This window comes from Nannospalax galili, unplaced genomic scaffold (genome assembly GCF_000622305.1).
Source record: "Nannospalax galili isolate Female #2095 unplaced genomic scaffold, S.galili_v1.0 scaffold60, whole genome shotgun sequence".
In the NCBI taxonomy this organism is placed as follows: Eukaryota; Metazoa; Chordata; class Mammalia; order Rodentia; family Spalacidae; genus Nannospalax; species Nannospalax galili.
This window is the reverse complement of record NW_008346989.1, coordinates 501,098-507,775: the sequence shown is the minus strand read 5'-3', so window position 1 is coordinate 507,775 and position 6,678 is coordinate 501,098. Positions and strand designations below refer to the sequence as shown.

Here is a 6,678-nt window from a genome sequence, read left to right as displayed (position 1 = left end):
AGACCTCAAGAATCCTTTAATACAAACATGATTTGTTTGTTTTGTTTTTTTTGAAACAGGGTCTCTCTGTAGTCCCATCTGGCCTGGAACTCACTATGTAGACTGGATTGGCCTCAGTCTCACAGAGACCCCCTGCCTCTACCTCCCAGTTTCTGGGATTAAAGGCATTGGCACCATGCCCTACAATATAAACGTGATTTAACGAGAACTTTGCTTTGAGCAAATGTGCTGTCTTCTGTACCACCACCTGTGGGGACCCCATCAGAGTTCAGCATTGAGAGTTTGTGTGTGTGCAGAATTAGTCTTTTTAAAAACAATTGGTATTGCATTTATGTGTGTGTGTATGTGTGTGTATGTGTGTATGTGTATATATGTGTAGGTATATGTATGTATGCATGTGTGTATGTGTGTATGTGTATGTATGTGTGTATGTGTATCTATGTGTGTGTATGTATGTATGTGGGGGGGTCAGAGTACAAGTTGCAGGAGTCAATTTTTCTTTCTACCAGTTGACACTTCTCTAACCACTGAGCAATCTCACCAGCACAGAATTAGAGTCTTGAAGAATGAATTATGTTAAACAAGAGGCATAAGAGGCATGGCTGACACATGGATTTGTGTTCAAATTCTGTCACCCAGTATGTCTTTCAAATAGCCAGCCAAGACTGTGGGAAGGAGGGTGACTGTCATGTGTGACCTCAGAACGGGGAGAAGCTAATTGGCCTGCAAGAAAAAGAGCCATGACCTAGGACTGCTCACCATGGTAATTTTGCTGTGTTGGCCAGACACAATTGCTATGGTAAATGCCAACACCAAATTATTTTAAATCTAATTTAATAGTAACCAAAGTCTCTGTTAAAACCTGCCAACACTGTAGAGCCAGAGCAGCTAACATAGAACAGGCCTTTCAAAGTTCATCACCACTTGCTCGGCACACAGAATATTGAACATGAGACAGGACAGTGAAAACATTACCCATTCCCATCCACAGGCAATTTCTTCTGTGAAGAATTCATTGTGAGAATACATTCTTGGCTTGACATTTTAAAACTTACTGACATTTAAAAATGTTAGATACTAATTATATCTCATCATAGAAATAAAAGAAGAAAAATAAAAACCAAAGAAGCTTGTGACTGTAAGAATGTTCACAACAAGGCTTGGTTGGTTCAGCTGTCTCAGAGGATAACAACACTCCAGGGCCTGGAGATGCAGCCCACATGGTAGAGTGCTTGCCTAGCATGCAGGGAACTCTGGGTTCAGTTCCCCAGGACCACATCCTCAGGGTGTGATATTTGTGCCTGTAATCTCAGGACTCAGGAAGTAGAAACAATGATCAGAAATTCAAAGTCATCCTTGGCTACATAGTGAGTTTGAATTCAGCTTGGGATACATAAAACTTGAGAAAGATGGAGAGGGGGAGGGGGAGGGGAAAGAGAGGGGGAGGAGGAGGGGGAGGGAGGGAGAGGGAGGAGGAGGAGCAGGAGGAGGAGCAGGAACAGAAGGAGGAGGAGGAGGAACAGGAAGAGGCCTTCCGCAGAAGTCAAAGTGCCCTGGACTCTTCTGGGATCAAATGCAGGTGTCTCAGTCAGAGAAGCTGGAGAAGAAAGCCTGTCAGCACCGAGCAGACTGCCAGGTCAAGGTGAGTTCAGCCAGGCCATCAGCAGCATCGGACAAGGGGGGAGGGATTAGAGGCTGGAAAATCACCAAAGGAAATGGAGACTTGTTTATATTGAAAATAATCCTTGGTACTACACCAATTTTGTATTTTTAAAAGGTAGTAAAGTGAGACAAAGAAGCAGAATTTGCAGCCTCCTGTCCTTCCGATTCCTTGAACTTGGGGCCTCATGCAGCCCAACCCAACCGCCTGGATCACAGGCATGTGTGAAATAAGTAGATGTTCTCTCCACGGGCTGTCAGTGCTGAGGCTGGCTGGGGCACCCGTCACTCACTGTGGCTCAGGTGAGGTGCACACTGCCGAGACTGGCCTGGCCTAGCTTCACCATGACTTTTGGTAAGACTTGAGTGGATACTTCTCCTTTTTGTTCATCAGACCCAGGGAAGAGATAGCATTCTCCAGGAACAAGTAAAAACAAAACAAAATTTCACACTGACTGCCCTTCAGTGTGCGATGTTTCGGGTACCACAACATTTGAGATGCTCGAAGGAACATGAGCCTCACCAAGAGGTGTAAACAGCAACAAAATGGTTTTCAGGCCCCAGAATCAGAGCTGGGAACAGGACTTTCAAATTAATTATTAGGTATCTGAGGAAAAATTCAGGAGAAAATGAAACTCGGGAGGGAGCTGTCAAGACTACGGAGAGCTGCAGTTGAGAAGGAATGGATGAAGTCCTGCGGTGTAGCCACTGAGACCTTGTTAGGGGAAGACCGCATCTCTCCGCTGCCGTTATGGTTCACCTGGTCCTTCAGCATCTGTGGGTGCAGGTTTCTTCACATTCTTTTAATGCTTTGGGGGACACTAGAGGAAGGAGCACTGGATGCCCCCTCTGCATTTATTTATTATTTATTTATTTTTCCTCTATGTGTATCAGTGTTCTGCCTGCATGTATGTAAGCACACCCATGCTTGCAGTACCTGTGGAGGCCAGGAGAACACATTGGATCCCCTAGCACTGGAGTTATAGACAGTTGTTAGCTGCCATGTGGGTGATGGGAACGAAACCCAAGTCCTCTGTAAGAGCAGTCAGTGCTCTTAACCACTGAGCCATCTCTCCAGCCCCTACATTTAATTTATTTACAGTGACCCAGTGATTATTTCCGACTTTCAAAGTAATTTATTCTCACTCCAGAATTTGAAAAGCTTACAGAAAAAAAAATCAAAACAGCCACCATAATGCCATCATATGGAAATAATTCTCTAGAATGGTTTGAAACATATGTCTGTATATTATGGCTATGCTACTCTGTATGGACAGTTAAATGCACTAATGAGTATCATTTAATCCACACATAGCAAAACTGTAAATTTTTTATTTGGATGTATGATAACTTGGTTATTCTTCCAAGTTCTTGGACATTGTCCATGCATGTGTGTGTATTTGTGTGTGGTGTAAGCATGTATATCTATGCATGTGTGCATATGTATGTGTGTGTGTGTGTGTGCGCGCGTGTGTGCGCGCGCGCGTGTGCATGCACAGGGGCCTTGCCCATGCTCAAGTGTGTGCAGACCGTGGTTGATGTCAGGTACCTTCCTCACTCTCCACCGTATTTTTTGAAACAGGGCCTTTCACAAAACCCTCATCTCAGCATTTTGGCTAGCCCGACGGGCCACGGTGTAGCACGTCTCTGTTTCTGAGGGCCAGGCTGCTCAGTCTTCCTAATGTGTCCCTCCCTCTACTCTCTCCTCAATCAGGTAAAATTATTCTAAATTTTACCTCTTTCAAAATTCTTCTTTTTTATTTTTATTTTATGTGTATGAGTGCATTTGCCTACATGTGTGTAAGCGCACCTGTGCTGTGCAATGCCTGCAGAAGTCAAATGAGGGAGTAGAATTCCCCTGGAGCTGAAGTTATGGACGTTGTTAGCTGCCCGGTGGGTGCTGAGAATCGAACCCTGGTCCTCTGTAAGAGCAGTCAGTTGCTCTTAACCGCTGAGTCATCTCTCCAACTCCCACTTCTCTTTTTAAAGTAATTCTTTATGTAGCAATAATAGACCAACAAATAACAGAGACGGACTGAATATGTCCTCACAAAACTTGTTTCCTGCCTGTGGTTCTGAGAATCACCCGAGATTATCAGTGTGTCTAGAGCTGCCCGATGCCCACTAACTTATGTCTGCATGACTGTGAGGGCGGCTCTTCCGGACTTGTGTGGAGGGCTGGGGCGTGCCTAAGGATGCTCTGATGTGTGTGACTTCTTTTTCGCCCTTACAGGTGTGTCTTCCTGGAAACCAGAACAGGAACTCTCAGGGGAGGTGTGTGAACGTGGCATTTGGCCCATTAGTGAATAGTAGGTCGGTTTATTAGACGATGAAGACTTCCTTTGTTAAAATAATTTCCAAAGAAGAGACGGGGGCCGGGGGAGGGGCAGAAGGGTCAGAAACAAAGAGAAGAATGGGGAGTTCATTGCACAAAGTAGCACTTCAGCCTCGTAATGCCCGCTAGCACTAGTTCTGAGCTTCCTGTGTTTAGATAAGGTGAAGTGGCAGTTTATGTGCTTATACGTTGCTGATTTTGTGACTCGGTTTAGGTAATACAGGTGCTTTACTGGTACAGAGGTGTTGGCTTAGCCTTGTCAGAGGGTTACATCACAGCTTGTTCCACCAGGGTCCTTGACGGCTGATTCAGCGGTAGTGTTAAAGCAGTCTGAAAACCGTGAGGACTCTTCCCCATCCAGTGCGTGCACCAGGGATCTGGCCTCCGTGCTCCTTCACCCACAATGGCCAGCTCCGCCATATTCAGATCTTGGGATTCCTACGCAAAATGACTTTGTTACAAATCAAAAATTTAAATGTCCTGGGGGATTGTAGAACAGGAGCTGCTTGTGAGGAAAGGTTGTGTGGCTCACCTGGTGGATGGACTTAGCTCAAGTGAACTTGACAAACGTTTGGCAAGTGAACTCAGGCACTCTTGGCAGTGTCCACACCCCTGGAAGAACCCATCAGTATCTTTGATCTGATCTAGTGATGATGGGGCTTTACAGATCCTGATGGTTGTGTGTGTGGAGGGCTTACTGAGTTCGGCAGAGCTTGCTAAGTAAGCAGTTTCCTATCACCACTAAACAACCTAGGGAACTTATAAATAACAGATGCTCCCCAACTGCCACATTGCTTAGAGCTTGGCCTAAAGACAGATGAGTGTTCAGACTTGAAGCACTTTCTCAAATGCGCTTTAGAAAAGAACATTGACTTAAGGTGATGAAGAAGGACCGCTAACCACCGATCCAGGCACTTGGCTGGACTTTCTGCAGTCCCAGAGTCGCCAAGTAGCTCTTCTTCCAGGCTCCGTGACAGGTTTGCTTTTAACTGCCAGGGTTTAGATCCGTGCACCGAGATGGATTCTAAAAGCTCGAAGCCACCCAGCACTTTTCCAAAATGCTTCGACCCCCGATGGCTGACAAGTCTGTGTTTGTCTGCATCTCCCTGTGTCATCACAAGGGGGCCAGGACCTCCCGTAGAGCTAAGTTCTGATGTCCCCTCCAGGCTTGTCTATGTCCAGATGGCAGTGCTGCCTTCCTGTAGTCCAAAGAGACACATCCAGCTCCCCTCTCAGCTCTAGGGTTTCTTCAGGGAGAGAATGTGGTTTTGCCCTGCTTTTAGCAAACTGACATTTCTAGACTTTTGCTTTGCTAGAATGTCCAAAAACATACAGATACTCTGGAAAAAAAGTCACTTCTCATCCATCTGGCTAAAGGGTGGTTTTTTTTTCAAATACACTAAAAACTCTTTCATGAAATGCTTTCTTCTACCATAGATTCATTAGACCATGGAAAAATGACACAGAGTAATGCTGCTGCCATTACTGGGATATGGAAAGTCCCAACTCTTGTTTGCAGTGCACTAGTCACTAAGAGGAGGTGTCATCTTCCGCACCAGCCTTGCCATCTGGCCTGCTCTGTAGACCTGTCTCAAGGATCCCCTGCTTTGTCCCCACCCCAGCGAGTGGCAGGGACTCGCAGGGAATGTCCTGGTTCCTGGGGGGCTGCTCGGGTATCAAGAAGACTGGGGCCTCACAACAAAGGAAGCGTGTCTATACTCTGCCACAGACACTGGACAGGCCCTGGTGACATTCAAGGCCAGAGTCCTCTCTGAAAAGACAGTTCCCATCAGAGTCTTCAGCCTGTGAGGACAGATCAAGGCATGTTCATTCTCAAAAGAACTTAAAACAACCAGAGCGCAGTTCAGACTCAGGTTTAAAAACAACTGCACTGTGAAAGTGCAGAAAAGCTAATGCTCCCTGCTGACTTTTTCTGCCCTGTGTGACTCTAGGTCTAAGTGATCCTAATGGGTTCCCCCAACTTTGTCCACCCTGGCAACTTCCACAGCATACAGACCTGCATGGTGTATTGATAGGAGCTCAGTTCTCCCTGGGTCAGAGCAGAGGGAGACAGAGTTCTCACACTAGAAGAGGTTCCCTAGCAGACATTGGCTATGAACTTGAACTGGATTGGAATTTCCTTTGTTCTGAAGCAGAAATCTCAGAATTAGGGTTTATGGCTCTAAATTCAAGCCTATAGTACCCATTCCCAACCCAGAGGGCATTGATGGAATCAGCGTATGAATTGTAATCTGACTTTAGGAAAGGCTTCACACGGACACTCTGCTCAGGCCCTTGGGGTGGGAAGTCAGTAGCCACACATTGCTTCAAGGCTGACATGTCATGAATCTGAGTAGGTCAGAGTGGCCAGACTCCCTTTACCTTTCCTAAGTAGCCCCTAGTCAGCCCTTGGCAGGTGACCTGGCCCTTTACTCCCTTTATCTGTCTTCCTAACACCTCCAGCTCCAAGCTCTCCATCTCTACCCCATCTCTCCTCTCAGGCCAGCTCAGGCAAGTCTATGAAAGAAAGGCTCTTCCTTTTTTAAAGGTTAAAAACTCATTCGATTTTATGTCTTACAGGGTTTATACCAAGTTCGATATTGTATAACTGTATTAATTCAACTGTGAACCTAAAAATTTTATAGCCACTTTTGAAAGAGATGTATCTTTGCTCTGGAAATTGC

The 6,678-nt window shown here is 45.8% G+C and overlaps 1 long non-coding RNA gene across 2 annotated transcripts; it reads left to right on the top strand.

Moving 5' to 3' along the window:
* Positions 1-1,553: 1,553 nt before the first annotated feature.
* LOC115072084 lies at positions 1,554-5,265 on the top strand. 2 transcript variants are annotated; one of them, XR_003851146.1, is made up of 4 exons: positions 1,554-1,642; positions 3,242-3,373; positions 3,893-3,972; positions 4,286-5,265. It is a non-coding gene; the product is annotated as an uncharacterized LOC115072084 (long non-coding RNA). The 2 variants fall into 2 exon arrangements; XR_003851145.1 differs by having other exon boundaries at positions 3,893-5,265.
* The last annotated feature ends 1,413 nt before the right edge of the window (positions 5,266-6,678 follow it).